Source organism: Parasteatoda tepidariorum, chromosome 8 (genome assembly GCF_043381705.1).
Source record: "Parasteatoda tepidariorum isolate YZ-2023 chromosome 8, CAS_Ptep_4.0, whole genome shotgun sequence".
Lineage (NCBI taxonomy): Eukaryota > Metazoa > Arthropoda > Arachnida > Araneae > Theridiidae > Parasteatoda > Parasteatoda tepidariorum.
The window spans coordinates 59,676,137-59,701,450 of record NC_092211.1 but is presented as its reverse complement, the minus strand read 5'-3'; the positions used below and the strand labels follow the sequence as shown (position 1 = coordinate 59,701,450).

Genomic DNA, 25,314 nt, shown 5'->3' with positions numbered 1-25,314 from the left:
TTTTTTACGTTTTAAGCATTTATTTTGTTGTTCCAAATCAAGCAATCTTTGATACAAATTACGAAAACAATGATACATATAAATACATATTTTGTTATACATTGAAGATATAGATGATCGTTTTTATAAATATTCCTTACAAATTTCATTTGCATTGAATGTTGTACAATGTTAATAGAACTTTTTTCAGCCTAATTCCCTGAAGAATTTTTTAAAGACTACTTAGTTTACAAAATTGCTTATGTTTAAAATGTTTATTTTATTGTTCCAAATCAAGTAATCTTTGATACTGATTAAGGAAACAATGATACAAATTAATCCTAATTATACTGCAGGTAAAGATGATCATTTTTATAAATATTCCTTGCAAGCTTCATTTGTATGGATTCTCCTTCATCTTTTATTGGCAGGCTGCCAGAATTTAGTCATGGAAGATAAGAAAGAATGACTGCCCGCCTCATCAACCAAACAAATGTACAGAGACAAAAAGATTTCAAGCCCTGCCATCTGAAATAGTAGAATAATGTTATCTTTGCGGATATTTTTTTGTATTGTAATAAGCTCTCCTGTTCTCTGAATGTATCTCAAGGATTAAGTTGCTGTCAGAAATTGTAAATTGCTACCAATGATACAAAGAAGATTTCAATGATAAAGTTGTGACTGTACACAGAGTTATTGAGGCGGCGTTGTAATGAAACTTAGTAGGATGACCTTTAGACCATCTATCATCTATCTAATAATTTAACAGTTTGAATAAAAAAACAAGCATTATTTATTACTTAAAAAAAAGCTTAAAATGCTCATGTTGATAAAAGCTTAAATTAACTTTATTAAAATTTAATTTAGGCTAAAATATAATTTAAGCTTTATTAAAATATAAATGCGTAATCATAACTTTATTAAATGCAAATGCGTAATCATAACTTTATTAAATGTAAATGCGTAATCATAACTTTACTAATGTTTGACAGCAAGAGTGTTAGCAATAATTCGACTGGAAGATCAAAATTTCATGACAAGAGAGCATAATAGAATCTAATACGAACGAGAAAATTTTACACAATTCTTACAAAAAGAAATGAAGTAAAGTGATCCCGCAACAGTCCGTTGTGGGCCAGGGAGATGAAGGCTCCACAGTTACGTGACAAACGGCATGATTTTCACAAAGTGATCGGCCCTGCGCACAGGCCGCTTTTACTTCCCAGACAAGTTGGTACCATCGATCTGAGCTTCAACGCGCCACTGGAGATCGAACCCCAGTCTTTCACAATGATAATTCAGTGCCTTAATCGCTGATGCAGCTTCTCTTAAGATTAAAGCAATAACAATGATCATAAATAAATAAATAAAAGGCTCCGACCTCTGCTCGCTCCACTCACCAATCCCAGTGATTACTTCTCATGCATCATTGCTTTCCGCTTCTTGAAAGTCGATATTGTCCATAAAAACAACGAACATTTTGTTGATAAAATATATAATTATTATAATTTAATGTAAGATTATTTTGTTTAGTTATTAAATGTTGCGAAATGAACCATTTCCTGAATTTGAAAAATAATCAGCTATACTTGGAATGAAAATTTAAACTTAGAAATACGAATTTTGTAACTCAATAAGGAAATATATGTTATAGGTAATTTAGCTCACAAACGAGACTTATATTATTACAACAGTTTAAACAGCAAATGTTTTTTTTTTATCTCTATGCAATTAAGTTATCTATATTATTAAAACTTTCAAAATAAATATTATGATTTATTTTTGGCAACATCAAATATCTATGTCTCTCACTTTTTTCTTTCGATATCAACTTAAATTCGAACTTACAAAGCAAAAAATCTAGGGAGATGTTAATAAATTTTTTGTAGCAATGAATAAAGGCTGATTGTTTAAAGGAAATAAAATTAAGAAAAAAATTCTAAAATGTCCTTAAAATTGCAATAACTTTCGAATAAATTTTAACTTAGAAAAAAAAAAAACTTAAGTCACATATAAAATTGTCCTTTTCAGGACATCAAATTTCTAATCTGTAGTTGCCTCTTTGCGTGCTGCACAGCGACTCGTTTAGTATTGTTTACTGTACTGTTTCAATTTTTAGTACTGTTTTAATTTTTTTATTCCCTCCTGCTCCCTGTATGTTTTTCACACCACTGCGAAATTTCAAGTTTTAAGTCTCATAATTTTTGTACGCTGAAACAAAAGGTAACATAAGTTAAACACCCCAAAACAGCTGAGGCATCATTACTTACGATTTTTTTTAATATAATGAGAAAAGCCGCGATGGCTCAGGGGATAGAGCGTTCACCTTCTAATGAGGCGGACAGGGTTCGAATCCCAGTCGATACGAATTCCGCATCCGGCTTGCACCGACCACCTTTCGTGAAATATCCTCAGTGGTAGACGGATCATGGGTTAGAGTCCCCTTGCAGTCAGGTTAACCTTGGGAGGTTCTCGTGGTCTTCTTCTCCATGTAACGCAAATGCGGGTTAGCTCCATCAAAATGTCCTCCACGAAGGCAAATTTCTCCCAATACTTAATCCAGGAGTTCCCTTGTTTTCTGGATTGGGATCAAAATTACAAGGCTACGGAGTTAAACATTAGTAGTCATAAACCCATAAAAGTGGGTTGGCTGTTCAACGACGGTTATTAAATAAAATCAATAAGAGCTTGTGAGCATTTTCAGAAAATATCCTTCTTTTTGAACAAAAGGAAAAAAATGAAAAATAAAGTTGAAAAAAAAAACCTATTCCAATTTTGTATGCTATTTACATGCTATGTTTTAGAACAATTATGTTTCAAAGAATTAAGTATAAAAAAAAGTATGATTTTGAACATAGCCTTTTGTTTTTAAAAAGAAATTTTTATGTAAACGAGTAGATCTATATCGATCCAAAAACGGGAAAAAGTATTGCACACATTTCTCCTATATGGTACCATGATCTCGGGTATTTCTCTATCTTTTGGCAACACTATAGTAATTATTCAAATTGTTGGGTTGTCTCAAATAATAATTTAAGCAATATTAAAAATTTATCTTAAGTATTTATTCAGAATAATTTTGTATTTTTATAGAAATAAAAGCTTAGTGACGAAGTAATTATTCAGATTTAATTTTCAATCCTTTCTAAAATGACAATAGAAATTTCAAACATAAGCGGTGCAATCATGTCGCATACTGTCATACCAATTATTGGTGACGGAAATTACATTTTCGAGTAATAGCGTATACATATTATACGATACTCAAGTTATGGCTCGAGAGGTGCGTGAGGAAGAAGTACAGCGCGTAAAAAAGCATTGGGAAAAGTTTTCTGTTAAACGAGAAAGATGGAAAGAATTTAATATTCTCGCTGTTTACTATGCCGAAATGTTCTAAGTACACACTTATGGAGGTTTGGCTGCTGTGTTGATTTTGAATTATCCCTAAAGTTCAATACATAAAGACAATATCGCGCACATCTCTTGAAGGTACATAAAATTGAAATCGAAGTACTTCAAAAAATCAATAAAGGCAACAGCTGGATGGTGAAACGAATTCGATTAATATATAGTTGAGAACTAATTAAGATACTAGGATTGGAGAAAAGGGATTGGAGAATTACAATATTAATTATAATACAGTTGCGCTGTGCATTCGATTTGGTAATCATTAAAGTTTATTTGCTGAACAAGGTAATTTTGAAAGGTGACCAAGCTGCTCACCAATAGCTGCTAGTCTTTTATTTTAAAAAAAAAAAAAAAAAAAAAAAAAAAAAAAAAAAAAAAAAACATTTTATATCTGGAATATGGATCCGAGTTAGTTTTTTGATTAAATTCTGAAAAGACTGAGATCAATAATTGTTTAAAAATAATATTTTCCTTTAATTTGAAACTCTTATTTTTGCGTAAAATCACAAATTACTTAACAAAAAAGGCAAAAAAAATATATAAATTTTCCTTAAATTTTAAAATAATTAAGATTTAAATAAGTTTTAAACACGTTTTTTCTTTAAAATGATTTTTTTTCTTTTTTAGCAACATAAAAATTACAGCAAATACAGAAGGAAATTTACTCTGAGCGAATTGAGAGGGAAATAACTTAGTTTTTATTCATTTCATTCGACAATTAACCAATCACACTTATTTAAATACAACTTTACTTCTAGGAAAAAAAATTAAAAGCATTTAAAAAAGCTTTTGAAAAAAAGATTAAATTAAAATTAATTAGTGTACAAATCAAATTTGTTATTATAAATTTTTCTAATTCACATGTTGTTCCGTTTTAAAGATTTTTTTATTATTTATATCATCATCATCATAGTTGACCAGACAGCCCAATGTGAGTCAATGCCTTCCTCTGAAGATTTCTCCATAACGACTTCCGACTATTATTTATGTAGAATATTTATTTATGTTACCATAATATTTATGCAAAATATTTATTTCTAATTTTACATCATTTATATAGAAAATATATAAACTGGAAAATTACAAACATGCTATAGGCAAAACATAAATTTATATAAAATCTAAAATTATATAAATTGAAACATTATATAAATCTAATCTATATTTTCATAAAATCTAAAAATTAAAGATAGTAAGGTAGGTTTATTTCTTAAAAAATGACACTTTCACAAATATCCTTACTTGTTATTTTTTCCATAATAAAAACTAAAATTATTTATTTATCCATTTTATTGAACTGTTTTATCAATTTAATTAAGTTTTTTTTATCGAACCTTTTTTAGTTTTTATTTATTTAAATGATAATTCTTATTTGACCTCCTTATTCAAACATCATTTGTTTGCTTGTAGCAATTTAAATTGCGCTTGGTTTTTTTTCCTTGTGCTATAAGAATAATCCTTTTGTTTACGTAAAAAAATGCTTTAAATTACATAAACATGTTGGTCACTTAAAATCGCTATTTACCACTTAATAACAGTGAAGTAAAAGATAAATATCGGTTGGAGACAAGCAATTCCTCTCTGAAACAATTAGATATACCTCTAATTAGTTCCATAATTCACTTGATATCCCACAATTACAGTTATCAAACGGACGTAATTCATATTTACTGATCTCAAATGGCACTGTAACTAATCAGAAAACATGGTACTTAACTTCAAATACAAGATAACTGATTGTTTTCTTTCATTTTAAATTCACTTCCTTCATATCTGATGCATAATTAAATTAAAAGATATGAACATAGCGATGCATCTATAAATAGCGCATCTTCTTATTGTTTTTCATTCTTGCAATAAAAAACACGCGGTGTGCTGTGACTGCTGAAAGATTCGATTGTTTTTCATTTTTTTTATGAGAGCACATCCCTCGTAAACAGATCGTGAAGAGTTTATTTTAATTATTTATTGACATCTGATTGAACCGGCTATTGTTCTTTTTTCAACAGAATGCCAAGCGATAAAACGACGCTTACTTTCTAGTGTTGCCACTCAGTGAAAAGAAATTTATCTGATCGTTTTCTCGATGAACCGTAGGAAGACGGAATTTTTGATACGTCACGACGGATTTGTCTTCATTTATGCCACTGATATATTTTTACTCGATGCTGATTTTAGATGTTTTTGTATCTATTATATCCCACTTCTATATCAGATTACAAATAGATTTATTGCATGAAAGTGATAAAAAAGATTGACACAAAACACTTTTCCATGAAATCGTTCTGATTTTTTAATATCTTATCCTTAAAATCTTACGATTCATTGTAAAAGAACTTCTTTTGGTTTTGTATTAAAGTATCAATAATATAATGAAAATTGAGTTTGTCTTTAATATTTGGGGTCACAAAAAATAAGCACGTATTTCGTTCATGTTGCATATATTACACTGCAAGAAAACCTATATGCACTTGTACACTTTCAGAAGAATTGATTATAAGTTGAATATTTTTGTTTAACATAATACTGCGCAAATTTCCGTTAGCTTTAATTGCATATAATCAGAATATTAAAAAATTTAATTTATTAAGGGGGTCTAGGTAGTTTTTCTTTTGCCTAAGAAACATCAATGTGCAACTTTTTTGCTGTTCTCTATAACTTATTTGGAATTCAACTTAGGGTTCCAAATTTTTTACTGGAGTTAAGTATTAACTCCGACAATCTTATTTTAATGCAAACACTTTTTTGAAACAACGCAAAGAACTTTATATAGTTTAATTTTCTTAAGAGCTAAAATTTGATGGAAAAGTAAGATAACTGTAACTTTGGAAGTTTCGAGTATTATCTTATAATTGGTGTAAAATTGCTCTGAATAATTATAATTTCTTCAACAAAACAAAACAAAAAATCGAAAACTTTGTCAAGAAAAATTCTTGAGATCCCTTAAATTGTAGCGTAAGAGGTTTATTTTTATTGCAGACAATTAAAAATGCTTAACTATAATATATCCACAAACTTTCAGTACTTTTTTAAAAAGTTAGAACGTTTAGTGTCTTGTATTTGGGCACAGCTGGCAACGAAAAGAAAATAGATTATCAGAAATAAAAAATTTGTTATTACGATCCACTGTCCCTCAACATTTTAAAGACAAAAAATTACGTTGTGTTATTTTTTAATTATTGTAATTCAAAACTTTTATTTGTTAGATAGAAGATATATTGCATCACAAATTAATTCACAGTATTGAGCTGTGTAAAAACAATATCTTCACATTTACCCGATCAAGATTTGTTTGATATCAGAACATCGTAATAATTATTTTATAAACGATGTTTCGTGAATTAAACGGAAGTAATAAAATTTAAAATATCGTTTGACTCACGGCGAAATCATAATATTTGATAAACATCTCAAATATGTATTTTTCAACAATATAACGATACAAGACGAATTACAACAAAAACATAAAGACAGGGAAGTTTAGTGCTAAGCTACCGTATCCCTATACGGTTCGCCTTTTCTTCAAATGAGCGCAGTGCTAATTAGAACTAATACATGTTCTGCGTAGTGCGGGTTGCTATGGAAACCGAACGTAGACTATTACAAATCTATTTCTATTAAAGTGCTTCTTTATTCAATTTTGTTCTGTTAAGGCTGTTTTTTGAAAGTCCGACGTCTTAGGAAATGCAAAAAATGCGCTTTTTTCATAACTGCTGTGAGTTTGCAATAGGTCAATTTTAGCTTAACCAGCGGCTTTTTTTCATTCTAAAAATAGCACAAAACTGGTGAAATGGTGAAAATCATCAAGCATCAATTTAAGCTTCCAAATGGTGAAAAGCATCAATTTTGATAAAATTGATGATTTAATTTTGCTTTTGCGGTCTAATTTTTTAAGGTTAAAAAACTTACTCCACTGCTGCATTTTCGGGGTCCCGCAGTGGACTGATCGTTAAGACACGGTTCCCAGCAGATCACCGAAGTCAAGCATCACTGGCTGCGGTCAGTGTGCGGGTGGGTTGGATTAGTCTGCGTAGGGATCGAGGGTGTGAGGTCAATACCGCCCACCCTCATTAAGCTGTTCTACCGTAAAGTGCTCGACTTCGCTTGCAGGTCGTCGGACTACCGAAGCGGGTGGTGTCATCCCCTCTGCAGAGGATCAAAATTGTGATGGCATGTCTTCGCATCATCCTCAGGGATGTTTCCCAGACCGTCGCCAATAACCCACTGAGCAACTCTAGTGCGACGTAAATGAACTACAACCACTGCATTTTCGGGGCTCATAAAAATTTGCAAACAGAATAAGACATTGATTTTGATAATTTCTTCTAGGTTGAAAAATGACGCCAAAATTGGCGATTTTTAAAATTTTTTAAAAACTTTTAAAATATTAAAGTTTTTTGTCCGTTCTAACGCCCAGGCAATTCTTAACGGTAAGATGTATATAGTTTAAAATCATTGCTTCGATTGTAAGATACTTAAACTGTGTTTTTTCTTCTTTTTTTTTTCTTCTTCTTTTTTTTGTTTCCCTTGGCGACAGATTTCCGAAACACCATGTTAATGGAAGTGCTAGTATAATATTTAAAACTTGCAAAAATAGTACTATATAGTTTCGTCTATGGATGCTAAAACTTCAGAAAACAACAAAAAAGCATATTAATTTTCAATCCAGAAGTATTCCTTAATTCTTAATATAACCCAGAATTATGTTATGTGGTAAATTATTGCCCAATATATACAATTCAATATATAATTCGGTTTTTAATCATATCATTCATTTGTGAACCAATTACATTTAATGAGTATTTGTGGAAACTAGCAATTAGGTTGATAGTTGGCTATTGGACACACCTTAGGTACAATCCAATGATACTAGAAAACGTTCTTTTTAGAAATCGAATATTTTTGTTACTCTATCCTTGAAAACCAATTACGTCATTTATTATTATTACTTAGACATCAAACATTAATTCCTTACATATTATTTAGAATGCATTAAGAAGAACTTTTTCCCGAAATGGAAAGTTTCAAGCGTAAAACATATATGATATGATAACATATTCACCAATAAAGGTCCCCCCCCCCTAAAAGTGAAGTTCTTCTTTTTGTCAAATTAGGGCCTATTCCAGAAGACAAAGTATATGTCTGCGCAAAATGAGCCCTAATTGTATTATGTTTTTTTCTTTTTTTCTGTGTGTTAAAAACGTAAACTTTAAGTTTTCTTTTTAGCTTTTCTTTTCAGCTTTCCTTAAGTTTTTCTTTTTTCTTTTAATCTATATAAAGATTATTTTGATTTTCAAGTTGAATAATTTATAGTTTGGAGAGTATGAAGTAAAAGTGAAAAAGTAAATAAAAGAATTAAGAAATAAATAATATTTATAAAATAAAACATTTAGGTCAAACTTCTTATTCTACATGCTTAACTTCGCATTTAACTTGAAAGCTAAAATTTGTGTCATACTTTATGTTTTAAAAAAAAGTAAATTAACGTTTTTGACCCGCCTCCTCCCCAAAAAATTATCCAAACTCATTTTGGAAGACATTTCACATTTTCCTATTTGACTGTAAAATTGTTTGATAAATGTCAACTTTTTAAGAATCTGAAGTTTTGAACAGTAAAACAAATTCGTAATATATATAATTTTACACACGGATAACTGAAACATTAATCCCTAAATGTATGCCATTTTTTTAATATATCAGAAAAATATTTTACAAATGTATTACAGTACAAAATAAATTTTCGCCGTTATAATGGATAGAAACATATATTAATAATTATTTTGTGAAATTAACAACTTCTTCATTTTAAATTAATATAAAAGTTATTGAAATCTTATGAATGAAATCCAAAATATAAGTTAAACAAACTAAAAAATATCAACTAATTTTTCTTGATTTTATACTATTTTAAACTAGATATAGGAGATATAGAAGGTCCAGGACCCAATTTTAAAATTTTTCAAATCCGCATACGTGTATTCTCTTTTATTTATTTATTTATTCGTTTATTTTGTTAAAGCATCATGTAATCAGTATACAAAAAGTTCACTAATCTTCCATTAAACATTTTCGAAAAAATTTAAAAAACAATTTTGATGTAACTCAAAAGATAATGCGTCAGTATTAATCTATTTTGCCTCTTTTTGTAAAAAATCTATTTTGTCTCATTTTGTGTGTTTTTGAGTTTTGCCCCTCCCCCGCAAAAAAAATTTAAGCTTCATAAAAAAAAATGGTGCGTTGAGTCCCTCCGCGCGGAAGAAGTTAAACTTCGCAACCTGCGACGTTAATTGTAGAAGAATCAGCAGTCGTAGAAGGATCTCTAGTTCTATTCAACGACTCTTTTTCCTGCTCCGCTCGCTTCCGTGCTCTGTAATCACGGTAATATTGTGCATTTTTTCTCTCGTGGACCTCTTGAACCAGTGGAAGTGCTTGTGGTTGCCTCATCGTCTAGCCCTGGAAAATGTATTTGTATTGATAATGCATGTGAATGCGTTATAATGTAATTTCAGAAGAGAAAACCTGACAATCAATTGATATTCACAAGAGATGTACCTTGACATAACCTTAAATCCGTCGCATTGTCCGTGGGATTGTTTTCACTCATTTTTTACAATTGTTATCCACTAAATTTGAAAATAAAAAATACTACCCTATTAATTTATATGTGTATCAAATCAAACTGAAAAAAAACAAAACTTTTATGCTAGTGAGAATCGAAACAATATGGAAATGAATGAGGGAAAACTGGATCCTATCACGTGATTTCCCGGTTTATAAAAATGCAGCGTTAAACGTTTAACGCAACCTTGTTGGAAGTCGCATAAGAAGTATAACTTCAATAATTTAAATTTTTTTTTAAAGAAGCTTTCTGAAAACAAATTAAAGTAACTATTAAGTAACATTCCAAATTTCCTACAGTTATCTTAAATGAGTGTAACACTTTTGAAAATTTTAACCTAACCTAATTTAAAATTTAAACTAAATTTTTGGTTTATTTGGAGGAAGAAACCAAGTCCATCTCACGTTCTTTTCTAATTAGAAAAAAAAACATAATTTGTCTCATTTTTGGAAATAAAATTTAATGAATTTTTTTTTTAAAATATTCAAAATATTTGGGATTTTCCACCAAATTCTTTAAATTTTTTCTATCAAGTCGAATGACACATTCTGCAGCTATAGTAGATATAATAGTTTCCTGAGATTGACGTGACTTAATAAAATGAACTATAACTTTTTAAAAATACTTTTCAAAATGTTTAATGTAACTTTTTTTAAATTTTGCACCACTTTCGAAAAAAGGAGAGGGATTTTTGGTGGTAATAGAAGTTCATTACGTAAGTTATGCGATTTTAATGCTACATTCTGTTTAGCGTCAAGAATTGTGGGGGTTGGTGAACAAAGCGAGCTAGGGGTGGAGCCTTTTAGTCTTCTCCAAGTATTCTACGAAAATACGATGTCCGAAAACTCGGTAAGATTAGAATTATTCATTTTTCTTCCATCAATATACTGAGAGCGGTGGTGGCTCAGGGGATAGAGAGTTCGAATTTCAATGAGCTGAACCGGGTCCGAGTTCCAGAGAGGGATGGTCGATACGAATTCCGCATCCGGCTCGCACCGACCACAGTGCTGACTTAAAATATTCTCAGTGGTAGACGGATCATAGGTTAAAGTCCTCTTGCTGTCAGGCTAACCGTAGGAGGTTTTCGTGGTTTTCCTCTCTATGTAGAACAAAAGCTGGTTAGTTCCATCAACAAATCCTCCACGTTGGCAAATTCCTCCCAATACTTGATACAGAAGTTCCCTTGTCTTCTACACTGGGTTCAAAATTACAAGTTTACGGATCTGAATATTAGTAGTCGTAAACCCAAAATTGAGTCAATTGTTCAACTACGATTATAAAATCAAATCAATATACTGAGCTTTTTTTTAAATTATTTTCGAAACAGGATAATACGGATGGAGAAAAGAAATAATACTCTTTTCTCATTTCTTAGAAAATTAATGCAATTTTTTATTAAAATCTTGATAGAAGACATAAAATGAAATGTTTTCAATGGCTTATAAAATTAAATAGCGCTCTGCAAAAGCTAGAAACGCGAAGAAAGTTCAATTCTGCTTAACATTGAATAAGGGTAATAGTTTTAGCTAACGGCCTTAACACTTTATTTCTGAAGTTAAATGATGTGAATTATAGGACTGAAATATTTAATAGTCCGTAACTTACTAGTGTAATTTAGTTTTACGACTTAAAGTTTTCGCTTAAAACTCATTTTAAGTTTCATGTGTTTATGAAATTTAAATTGTTTAGAGTTAGATTAAATTACCGTACTTTCTTAAAATGTCGGTATATTACATGAAATTAAACTTAATTATATTTTTCTTAAATAATTAAAAAAAATTCTTATTGATATTTCATAAAATTTTCTACTATTTTTCTTTGATGCTCATGCAAATTGAAGACAAACACTGCAATGATATTTTACATTACCTTTTAAATAAAATAAATTTCAGTGTCTGAAAATCTACGCAAAATTTGCATTTAAAACTATCTATAAAAAAAAATTTAAAAAAAGAATATATATAAAAAGAATATCCATCGAAAGAATATCTATAATATAATCTTGTTGAAAATAATTAAATAATAATTTTGAATGTTTAAAAAATATGAATCATTTATTTAAAAAGCACCATTTTAGTGAGAAGTTAAAAATTATTAAAATAAACCTCAACTTAATTAAAAATTAATTATTGAACTTCAACTTAATTAATAATTAATCAATAAACCTCAACTTAATTAATACTCAATTATTAAACCTCAATTTAATCAATATTTAATAAAACCTTAACTTTCGCACATTTTTATAAGTCCAAACAATGAATGTTGGAATTTTGTTTTCCAATATTTTATTTTATTATCTTCGTAGAATAGCCAACCTAATTTTTGGGTTTACGACTACTAATGTTCAACTTCGTGGCCTTGTAATTTTGAACCCATTCCAGAAGACAAGGGAACTCCATTTCAAGTATTGGGAGAAATTTGCCTTTGTGGAGGACTTATTGAGGAAACTAATCGGCATTTGCGTTACATGAGCATTTGCATTTGGTGGGATTTTCCATTCCAGTTCAAAATTATTAAAATAAACCTCAACGAATTAAAATAATTAAGAATCAAAGAATTAAAATAATTAATAAACCTTAATTTTACAAATTTTTATGAGCCAGTGATTCCCGAAATATTTTTTATGAAACAATGATTCCTGAAATAATTTTTCAAGTATTGAAAAATCAGAAACTAAATACTTTTAATTCTGAAGGCGTTATGTTATTATATAGACATAAATTATTTTTAGCCATTTTTCAGTTTTTTTAGCCATTTTTCAGTTTTTTTAGCCATTTTTGGCTCAATGTGTCGACATGATGCTTAAAAACAGTTTTCTTAATATTTCACGAGCAACGAAACGTACAGAAATAATGCCCCTAAAAACTATAAAACAAATTAGGTTTAAATTCGAAAAATCGTTAAGCCTTCCTTCATAAGAATTAAATCATACGTCATTGATTTTTTTCTGTTTATTTTTACAGAGTTTCTTTCATTACCTATTATTTTACATATAGATTAAAATATATAAAAATAGATACAAAAATGTTGCTGTTTATAAATTGATAAGAATATTAAGAAATTAAAGAATATTAAGAAATTAAAGAATATGAATATCCAAAAATTGATTTGTTATGTAATGTAAATTTGCTGTTTCGCTAGTCCCTAAAAAGCTTTTTCAACAACCAATGCATACAAGTAAAAAGGAAAACTCACAATAACATCTTCTTTTATTTACTATTGAAAAAAAAAAATTGCAAAAGAGTATAATTTATTGCCGCCTGCATCAATAATTTTATGATCTGCTGTCGCCAAATTTAAGAACATAAACTCGATTACAAACGCCAATTTGTGTCAATGAATTCATTTTCTCTTTAATTATTTCCGAAGTTAACAAGAATCACTAAACCCATGTAAAAGGAATAGTAAAATTTTTCTCACACACAGACATAAAAGCACTTCACTTTATAGGAAGTAGTAAATGTATTAAAAATAAGTTTTATGATTTCATTGAATTTGTGAGATAAAACATTGTCTAACACTGATAAGACATTTTAGGTATGTTACTTCAGTTCATCGTATAAATGAATAGTGAGAAAAGTTTAGTTGTTTTATCAGTAGTGAATTTTATATCTTCGCCGTGAAACATCAACTTGGTCGGAAATATTTGAAGCTAGAGATAACATATCACTAAGTTTAGCTTTATGGTTTTACTTAAGAATGGTATAATATTCGAGGTGAACTACTTTTTAGATTTACGTACTTTTTAGAACTACGTACAAATTTATTTTGATGAATTATATTTTAAAAATATCTTTTAACAGTCTTTTGGAAAATATGATCCCAAAAGTTTAGTCATGAGCGGGGTTCAGAGTTTGAACCCTATAGTGTAAATTTTACTTTTTGCGAATTTCATCAAACTTTGTAAACTTTTTAAGAAAACTAAAAATATTTTGCACACAATTATTAAATTCATTAAGCTAAAGGTAATTTGCAAAAAATAACTTTTAGTAAATATTTATTATTTTTTATTCTTTTATTTATTTACGGACGAAACATTTTTGTATTGTAAGGCAGACAACTTTTTACATAATTTTAAGAAGTATAATTTTACATGGCTAAATATTCAAAGTATAAACGAATCAGTCGAATTGTTTTTGCGAAATTAAATTTTATAAGTGCGATTTTTTTTCTTCAAATTTAACTTTTCATAAAATAATCGGCCCATTTAATTTAAATTTCGTATTTCGTCATGTAAAATAACATACTTTAAAATGTAAGAAATTTGTATACCATGCAATTCATAAAAAATTCGACATTTATTGAATAAAATAATAAAAAATAATAAATATTTATTGAAAGTTATTCTTTGTATGGAATTATCCTTGGAGAAACGAATTTTATAATTGTCTGCAAAAATTTTTCAATTCGTTTAAAAAAGTTCTCGAGATATGACGCAATACGCAAAAACTAAAATTAACATTAACTTTGGATCTCTGTCCTGCCCAAAATATTGGGAAAATATAAAATATATTAATTTGGAAAAATATAGGGGTAGCAGCAATTTGGGAGTTGCTGCTACCCCCTATATTTTGGGAGTCAGAAATCTGAATCTGTTGTAAAATAGTATGTTTATTCAGAGAAGGTACGTTTTTGTGCTTCATTTCATAACTTAAAATATCGTGTGTACTAATTAATTAGTATATCTTGAGGTTATCCTCTGAAACCATTAAGATTGAGTTTTAGAACGGGAAGATCCGATCATTAGACCAAAAGTTATTCAGGGTGGTCCGTTTATTTATTTATTTTTTTTGCTCACTCCACATGTTATGATGCATTTCTTTTAGAATACTTTAAACGTCAAAGTTATTTACAACACAGATTAATGTTATCTAAATTTGCGCAAATCAAATATAACGTAGAGTATTGTATCATGTTTTATTTTTTTTTTATTATCTAGACCAGAATTTCTTAAACTGTGGGTCGCGTCCCAAATTGGGGTCGCAGTACCCTCAACAGGGGTTGCCAAAAAAGCTAACCAATTTTGATATTTCTATGACGTATTATAAAAATTTTACAATGACCAAATATTTTTATATAATGTATCTGAAAATAGGTAAATGTGTGCGACAATACTTAAATGTACAAATCATAGTTAATTTTTAATAGTTAATTCTTAATCATAGTTAATTTTTAATTAACATTAATTAATTGAATTTATTTTTATTATAGTATTATGTTTTTAAGTTCATTGCTTAATTAAATATTTCGCATTGTTCTATGTCTTAAAATTAAAAATTTAAGTTAAGGATCTAAAACTACAATATAGTATACAGATCAAATAAAGAAACTGACACATCAACTCCCAAGTGAGTTGGATTTACACAATACTTATGGGGTTCCACAAAATTTCAGTAAATATTAAGGGGTCTCCACTCCAAAATGTTTAAAAAACCTTGCTCCAGTCTAATAAAGAAGATTAGGGGTTGGGATAGCCTAGTTGGTAGGGCGTTAGACGAGTATTCGTGAGAACGGGGGTTCGAATCCAGCCGACCGAAGAATCCCCGTGTATTAAATGGTGACTGGTGCACATAAATCTGTCGGGATCATAAAGTCCTATAACAAATAATCCCATAACAAATTAATACCTCTGGGGGTACTGATCCAGGACATATAAGGCAACGTTACTTTTAAAAAGTAACGAGAAAAAGTACAAGTATTTTTAGAAAAAGTAACGAGTAAAAAGTGAAAAGTTCTTATTTTAAAAAGTAACGAGTAAAAAGTGCAAGCGAAAGTACAAGTACTAAACAGCTGTGAATGCATATATATTGCACATTAATTTTATAAATTAAAAAAACATAAACATTTTTTTTAAATTTAATAATTTTTTTTTAGAAAGCTTACCGAGTTTTAGAAAAAAGTAACGATTTCATTCGACATTTCCGTTACAAATATTTGTACTTTTTCCCTAAAAATGTAACGAAAGTACAAGTAAAAATACTAAATTCAAAAGTAATGAAGTACAAGTAAAAGTACGTACTTTTTACTTGTACCGGCGGTACAAGTAACGAAAGTAAAAGTACTGCCATATATGATCCTCGAGTTCCCTTGTCTTCCTAATTGGGTTCAAAATTACAAGGCTTCGGAGTTGGACATTGATTGTCGTAAACTCAAATTTGGATTAGCTGTTCGACGACGATTACAGAAAAAAAAAAAAAAAGAGATTAAGAACTTTCTAAAACTTGAAAAGCTTCCAGATTTTTAAGTTTTGGAAAGTTGGCAGGACGATCGAGAAAGTGGACTCCATTTGTTTCCAATAAACATCCTCAACAACAGCATTATTGGTTGATCTTTAAAGAGAAATTAATGGAGTGTCCCATTCTGAGTTTGATGGATGGCACCGGAGTCAGATATCATCCACCTTTCGAATGTTCCATCTCTTGGCGGAGATCAAGGTGGTCTTCCGTAAATGGGTTTCTGGAAGAATGATGATAAGAACTTTCGAATCTTTTCAAGAAGAATCAATTAGTGCTAAGGGTCATGCCAATCATGCTTCCGGATGGCTTCTTCTGAATGTAAATTGATCAATTGTGTGAAAATAGGATCAGGATGTTCAACCCTGACATATTCTCGTATGTGGATTATCTGTACATGATTTTAATTTATTTAAGGAAATAGATTTAATTTCAAAAAATTACATATTGAATTGTAATTTCAAAATGAATAAATGTATAAATTAAGCTTTGTTTTGCTCGCTTCTTTCACAGAAAAACAATTGAAGAATTTGTGCTTCTTCTTAGTATAATAAGAAGAAATTTTAACGGATTGGATTTAATGAATTGTTAATTATGTTAGAGCCGGAAACGGTTCTGCTTGCGGTTAAATCTAAACTCCAAAAGTAACATTGTCACGATAAAATAAAACTAAGTCAACGAAAGAACGAAACAGAAAGTTGAAAACATCACTAAGGTCATCGGAATCCGTATTTACCTAAAAAAGACAAATTCGTCGAGTAGAAGTTTGTTCGAGCACAAAAAGGAGGTATGTGCATGATATCAGAACAACTAAATTTGTATATGATGTGAGAATGGGGCTGGGCAACCTCTTGTAAACACGTTAGAAATTTCTCAGAAAAAAGGGTTAGCTAACAATCTATTTAATTGCTATTTTACCATATTCAAACAAAACAGTCAAATAACCGTAAAATAAAATGGTATTCAAACTGTTAACTGTGAGAAAAAATGTTTATTAACTGTTTTCACCTAATACGGTTAAACAACCAAAATTTTATTGCACCACTTAGTTCCATGCAATGAAACCACTTAGCTCCATTCAACTGCCTATATGCTATATCCGAGACGGCTAATCTGTCAGTTTCATGAACTGGAGTCTAAGTCCTAACAATCACACCACAATATTACCCCCCTTTTCTTGCAACACCAGAAAAGTTTCCAATGTACTGCACTCTCCAATGCTCATTACCTAACGGAAAGCCTATGTCTAGTTAAATTTCTTTTTTACAGTTTTGAAACCATAATAGTTGTAAATGGTTAAAAAAAACGTAAAATTTTGCATTTAATAAAATTTGTATAAAAAATTTTGTAATTAATATTTTGTATTAATAATGTATAATTTTTGTATTTCATAGTTTAATAAACATACTTGTTTGAAACGGTTTGAAAACCGTAAACGCAAAAAAAATGTTTTTACAATAAACTTTACCGTTAATTGGACGGACAGATTGCAGATAAGAAAGAATAATGTGTAGAGAAATCAGCTAATACAGTCCATTAAGCAACTTAGTATATTTTTGAGAAAAAAAACCATTTCAATTGAAAATCCTATAGGACGAAACGTATTCTGATTCCAAAAGAAATGTATTCCTATTGGTTGCCATCTAACTGATTGATCATTGATGGATTGCTAGTGGACAAGTAAGTGAAGTGACGTCAGTTTAGACTTCTCTATAGCTTACATTTAATTTTAGGCTTAAGAAAGAATAATGTTTAGAGAAATTTAATGCAATAATCAAGCAACTTAGCATATTTTGAAACGAAACCCATTCCAATTAAAATTGATAGTAAAAATATTTCCACTTAATTAATGAATTATGTTTTAAGAAATCAAAGAAAATATTTTTAGATTTTAAGTATTGACACACTTCTAATTAAAACATAAAGTTTACAAGAAAAATAATGAGAAAAATAGAGTAATTTATTTGGAAAAAAAATTTGATGGTTGATTAATGCTGAAGGATTATGTAAAAGAGCAACAACTAAATTAATATTAAATTATTTATACTAAAAGTGAATGCCGATGAAGACAAGCAGCTTTTTAAAGCTATCGCGAAGTGTAAAAAATAAAACATAATTAATTTAACCGAAGTCTTACATTTTCTAGGCGGTAATAAAAAGAAAATAATGGCAGAGGCGAGCTAGAAAATATTTAAAAACACTTTAAAAAATTTTCAGCAGGTAAAGAAAAAATATTAATTAATTAGGAGTCAAAGTAATTATTTTTTTAAAATATGTCCAAGATTTAAATATTCTTTGAAACATAAATTTTCAGGATTATATTTTAACTTGCATTTTTAAACTTCGTAAGATAACTTTGCTGACGTATGTACTTTGGACGAGCGTACTGTTTCAAAGAACTAAACCCTGACTGACATACCGTTTAAAAGAAGTTTTATATATAAACTAGTGGGCTCCACCCCCCGTTCGCTGATACTCCCCAGCCCCCAAAGATTTCTATGCAATCTTATATGGTTTGCTTAGAAATCTTAGTAATTTAAATCAATTATTTAAATCTTTAAAATTCATTCCTCTTTTAAAAATAAGGTTAAAAGCCATTACATGGTATATACTTGCCCGGTATTCCCTACACTGATGTTTCATGAAGGTTAATCGCCATTACCTTACATATACTTGCCCGGTATTCCTCACACTAATGCATTATTAAGGTTAAAAGCGATTGTCCGTTATGCATTTGCCGGGCATTCCTTATTTACTAAAGGTTAAGAGCGACTACCCAGTATATCTTACATGTATGTCTTTTATGTTCTACCCAATCGAAAGTTATTAATATCAAATAAATATTAAACTATAAACTAAATTAATATCAAAGAGGATATGACAAGTATTTCGGACATTTACCAAAGCGGCTTTGTGAATGTAGATTCTGGGGACATTCACTTAAGAAAAGGATTAAGACACCGGATAAAGTTGACCATCTCTAACTACATTTCGGACAATTACGCAAATTACTTCCATGGAGCACAAATAATTTTATGTGAAAAAAAATTAATTGAATTACCTGTAGCATCTGTAAACGAAATATTCCGGATTTATCGCAACTTTCTCTTTGAAACAAGCACAACCCATGATTTCGTAATTATTATTTTCACAAGCAACTTACACAATAATTCTCCTTTTCTACCAAACTAGACACTATTCAATACACATGTCGTGTAACAAATAAAACAACCAGCTGCTAAACAAAGATAGAAGTTTAGTTCTTTTTTTCGAAAAATTTCACTAACCATAGCAGCAACAGGTGATTCGTTTACATAGACTGATGTAAGAGCTGTTGTCATAGAAACGGCGCATGCGTCTTTTAAATAACATTAAATTTTGTGAATTATATGCTTTGTTGGTTTTCTTTTCCTGAATCGCTTTCTGAAAAAAATATCGTTTTATCTATTGCCGGACGGGCAGAATAATTTGCATGTTCTTTTTTTATCTAGTGTTACTCAAAAGCAAATTTCAAGGTTGCGAGTAAATATTAATGAGTATTTTGTTTTCAAATATATATAATTTCCACACTTTATTATACACAATCACGTAATATCATTGATATGTGTATTCCTGTAATTAATACTTGAAGTTCAGATTCGATTTATCACTGGGACTTGTTGTTGCGTTTGCTAAAGAGATGTTTTAGCAAAAAAAAAGTTATGACAGACTATTACAATTTAAAAGATTTATCATTTTAACATATTTCTATTTTTTTTTCGTAGTTAACGCTTCAATAATGTATGCAATATTATACCTTAGGCCATCTTAATGTTAACTTAATCTCTTTGCTATCATCATATTTCAAGTTTCCTAAAGTTTTCGTTCTCCATTTTTATTTTGTCTGATTTTAACACATCCTACCGATAAAAAAAATTCCAATTACAGAGCGGTATAATAAAAAAAGAAAGTCATTGCAGCAATAAAACAGTTAGGTATAATATTTTTTAATTATTAAAAGACACTATAATTATAAGTCCATTAAAATGCTGTAACATCTTTGTAAATAAAATATTTCTGCATAATTAAATTTAAAAAATAAGTCAACAAACAATTTTTACTTTAGTTTATTGTGACTTTTTGCAAAAAAAATTGAATCATACTTAATATCAGAGTAATCAATCATATAATTTTATAGAAAAATAATAAACAAGACAAATCTTTATGACATTCTAATGGACAAAACAACGAAATATTTTATCCTAATTATTATGTACCATCACTAATGCATTAAATTAAATTGTTATCTTTTGTGGTAAACTATATACGATATGGGAATTTAAATTGAATTCATTATCATTTAGGAAGCTGACATTATTAAATATGCAATTGCCGAAGATTTTATACTTCGGGCAATGGTGAAGGATTAAGACATAAATCGAAAATTGGAATTTCGATTTTTCTTTCTTTTCTCATCGTGTGGTCAGAAATGATTTAGATTAACAAGACATTAAGCAGAACCTTGCACGCACTGTAAAATACGCAATCATATTACTCAGCATACGCAATATTTTGGACCTGAACCTATCATCTCATTAACAAAATATAAAAAAAAGTTTTATTTTTCTATTAAACTTAACCGCATTTGAAGAAGTAAACTTATAAAAATTTTACAAATTAAAATAAATATTTGTAAACACAGCCGGAAAGTGAAAAAATTTCTGAATCACTATTTAGCACCCATTTACAATTTAATACAATTTTTTTTTCAATATGTTAAATCTTTATTTATGTGTAACAAACACTTCCAATAGTTTTGAACACGAAAAAGCGACATGATCGATCACCTGAGCTGATACACTCCACCTATAACTTCCACACCAAATCAATGGATGGTCTTTCAGTTGCGACGAAATAAGCGAGCAGCTTGTTGTATCAAGCTGGATTTTGAGTTGGCCTCCTGGATCAAACTTTCACCAGCCACCAGCTTTCAACCGTAGTTGCAAGCAGCACTCTTTTTGCACATCCTTTTACTTATGTTTTATTCATATTGCATTTTTAAAAATTTAACAGGCAATTAATAAAATATAAAAGCTCCATTTAAGTAATCTTTTCTAAAATCTAATATGAAAAGAACATAAACGTGGCCAATTATTTAGGCATTTAGCGTAAGCAAGTACATGCAAACGATTAAAAAAATATAACTTCTGACGTTAAACTACATTTAAGAAAAAAATTATAATCGTTATCTTTTAAAATAAAGAAATTATCGTTATATTTTGCTTTTTTATCAACAAAATAAGGAATTTCTAAAAATAATAAAAGAAAATCTAGCTTCTCTGAATGCAAATAGTTTCGAAAGATAAACTTTAACTAACCTAAAGTGCACTAATTAGGAAAATCGCCATCGTGTTTCTTCATACTCTTATTGAATTAATCTTTCTTTCGTTGGCAACATCAGATCAGCAAAAGAAGTTTATTTTAATTTCAGGGTTATTGAAGCAAATTGTCGTCTGCTATTAATTTTTTTGCACAACAGCTTGTAATTAGCGTTGGTTTTAATTACTGTGTTTCTAAAGCACTTAAATTGCTGTATTCTCGCTAGACGAGAGGGAAAAGAAGGATGTTAATCGGTCCTGAATTCAACAGTTGCAGTATCAGTTTACGTAAACATANTTATTACTTGTTAATAAATGTTCATCGTTAATTCATCTTAACTCTTTAAGGGCAGATTATTTTTTTTTATTTAAAATAAAACACCATAATTGTCACAATTATTTCAGTTTGGCTTTAGTAGAACAATTTATTTCAATGAATTTTTACAATATTTCGTTTAGTTTGTGGTTAACGTAGAAAACCACAAACAGTCAAAATGTTAAAATGATAACTGATAATTAATTCTGAAACAATGATAGCATCACGTGCTTGCTAGCTATTAATGAGTAGAAAAAGCTATTAATGCGTAGAAAAAAAGCGATTTTAGTATTTTGGTTTGAGCTTAGGGCGATGAAAGGGTGAACCGTAAAAATGACCTTTAATGCATATCTTTTGGAACAGAGAAGAGTTGAAAAGAGTATATTAGAAAAGCATTTAAGTTTAAAGCAAAAAAAAAAAAAATAAATAAATAAATGCAAACGAATAAAGCACAAATGAAAGTAGATAAAAAAAATTTCATTTGTGCTTTATTCATTAATTTTTAGGTACTTTCATTAGTGCTTTATTTGCGTCGTTTTTTGCTTTAGTCTACATAGCACAAAAATTTACCCTTTCTGTTTTGTTGGACATTTACGTTTGATCAGACAATCACACTAGTGTTTTGATAGTGTTTTTGCTTGTTCTTAGCAGTCATAATTTTAGAAAAGGATTCCAAAAAAGAAAAAAAAAATAGTAAAAGTGGTCACTTCGGAATAATGTGTATACTACTCACAATTTTTGTTTTTAAAAATAATAATTTTCATCAAAATAATAATTTTGAAGTGTAAAAAAATTATCTTACATTAAAGTTTTTTATTTTGCATATTCTAATTATTATTCTGGAGTCCATCTTGTATTCTTCAGGGTTAAAATAAATAATCAATCCAGTTTCGAAGAGAAATGTAAATTTCAACTTATTTCAAATTTGATGCAATCAAAATCCTAATCAAAAATCCTTAGGTAATCATAAAAAAAAGTTCGTTCAAAAGAGGAATATGCAAACAATTTTAAACTTTTTAATAATTGTTGCTTAGGGAACAGTTAAGAATTAAAGCAGCTGCGCATGCGTTTATTTATGTATTTATTTATTTGAACAGTTTATTGGTGCGACTTTACAGAGCTATAAGCACGCTGTTCGTAGCTGTTTCATATTGTTTTCTTTTTAATCCTACTCTTAAATTGAAAACATGGACATGTCACAGATAGATCAAGATAGACGCCAACACAAAATAAAGATGAAGGATCCGTTATTGCAAAATGTTGAACTGTTTACAGCAATTGGTTGATTTAATTTAAAAGAAATTTCATTGGTTTTAGTTTAAAATTATGGCTGCCTACTTGCTCTAAGATTGAAGTAAACATAATAAATTAGACATTTTTTTCATTATTTTAAAATTTTATTTATTTATCTGTTTTATTTATTTACTTTACAATTTAAATTGGTAGAAATTTCTTCCATACCATCCATATCCATTGTAAATCTTTGTTTTAATTTTGTAGTCAAGATGATATTTCACTACGTTATCGTTTTTTTCTAAACCCATTACACTTTTACGTCACGGGGTTTTATAATAATTTCTTTATTTTTAATCCTGTAAGTTTGATATCTTTTCCCGGGAGCATTTGCTCTTGAAGTGTGCATACGCAATTATTTCAAATCATGCGTACGGCAATTTAATATGTAAGTACGAAATCTCCCTATTAGAAAACAAAAAGTTACGTTAGTTTTTTTTTAATATTTAATTTATTAGTAAAACGTTTTGAGGATTGTAAATACAGCATACTTGTTCTTGGTCAGCCATATAGTATTCTTCTATAAACTCCGTTGCAAGTTAAGAAAATGCCATTGAGGTATAGAATTTAAGTAATCATCCACGACTGCGTATAGTTCCTTTATATTTAGTTATCAAATTATACAAATATGCTTTCAAAACAATAAAAAAGATTGTAAAAGTACAACTCGTAGGACAGACATTTAATTCCTGTTATCTTTTAGGATATATATCACAGAATGAATAAAAAAATAGTGCGTAGAGTCCCTCCACACGGAAGAAGTTAAATTTCGCAACCTGCGACGTTAATTGTAGAAGAATCAGCAGTCGTTGAAGGATATATAGTTCTATTCAACGACTCTTTTTTCTACTCCGTTCGCTTCCGTGCTCTGTAATCACGGTAATATTATGCATTTTTCCCTCTTGAACCAGTGGAAGTGCTTGTGATTCGTCTCGCCCTGGCTTGTGGTTGCCTCATCGTCTCGCCCTGGAAAATGTATTTGTATCAATAATGTATGTGAATGCGTCATAATGTAATTTCAGAAGAGAAAACCTAACAATCAATTGATATTCACGAGAGACGTACCTTGACATAACCTTAAATCCGTCGCATTGTCCTTGGGATTGTTTTCACTCATTTTTTACAATTGTTATCCACTAAGTTTGAAAATAAAAAATACTACTCTTTTAAATTATATGTGTATCAAAACAAACTAAAAAAATATTTATAGAAAAACAATACTTTTATGACTTTTATTATTTTGATGCTAGTGAGAACCAAAACAATATGGAGATGAATGAGGGAAAACTGAATCCTACCACGTGATTTCCCGGCCAATAAAAATATAGCGTTAAACGTTTAACGCAACCTTGTTGGAAGTCGCATAAGAAGCATAACTTCAAAAATTGGTTACAGTTTCGTAGTCTTACTGGAATCCTAGAGTTAGCAACATATTTTGATAAATAAGGTGAACATTCATTCTTGAAAAAGAAACAGCTGTATGACGTAGCAATTGCAATTATTGGATTTGATTGGACTACTAAAATCGACCGATCCTATGCTGACATGCCCTTAGCAAATCAAATACGAGATAATGAATTTTTACTTTGGTTTCGCTGCAGACTAAGATCGTCTGCAAGAAACATTTTTTTTTTATTATTCCTTCATCAGCTTCTTGAAATGCGAACATAAAGATGTATATTTTTTTATGATTTTCAGATATCATTTTTATTAATTTTATTACTTGTTAATTAATTATTATTGTTTATAACTGTTATTATTAATAAGAAAGTAAGCAAAAGGAAGGGTGTGCACAGTCAAGAGTTGGCGATGTTGATACACTTTCGCGCTGGGAGCTTGGCATAGAGTTAGCGTACGGTCACTCCTCAGAGGGACAGTGGTTTTTTCTTAACTTGCAACAGAGTATAGCCATATCGCATCACTATACATGTAGCCATTCCAACTTTACATTCTACAGTTACAAAATCAATAGAATTTCTATTTTCTAGCACTAATAAACTTAGCTATTTTTTTACCACGAAGTAATCTTACGTTCTTAACCATGTATATTTAATCAAAGGTTCTAAAAAATATGTAAACGGCCAGATTTATTACTAAAAATTATTAACT

At 29.4% G+C, this 25,314-nt stretch overlaps 1 long non-coding RNA gene across 1 annotated transcript; it reads right to left on the bottom strand.

Moving 5' to 3' along the window:
- On the bottom strand, positions 1-19,539 carry LOC122270207 (uncharacterized). The gene is made up of 2 exons (XR_006225670.2): positions 19,301-19,539; positions 1-507 (listed from the first exon to the last, which is right to left on the bottom strand). It is a non-coding gene; the product is annotated as an uncharacterized lncRNA (long non-coding RNA).
- Between the last annotated feature and the right edge of the window lie 5,775 nt (positions 19,540-25,314).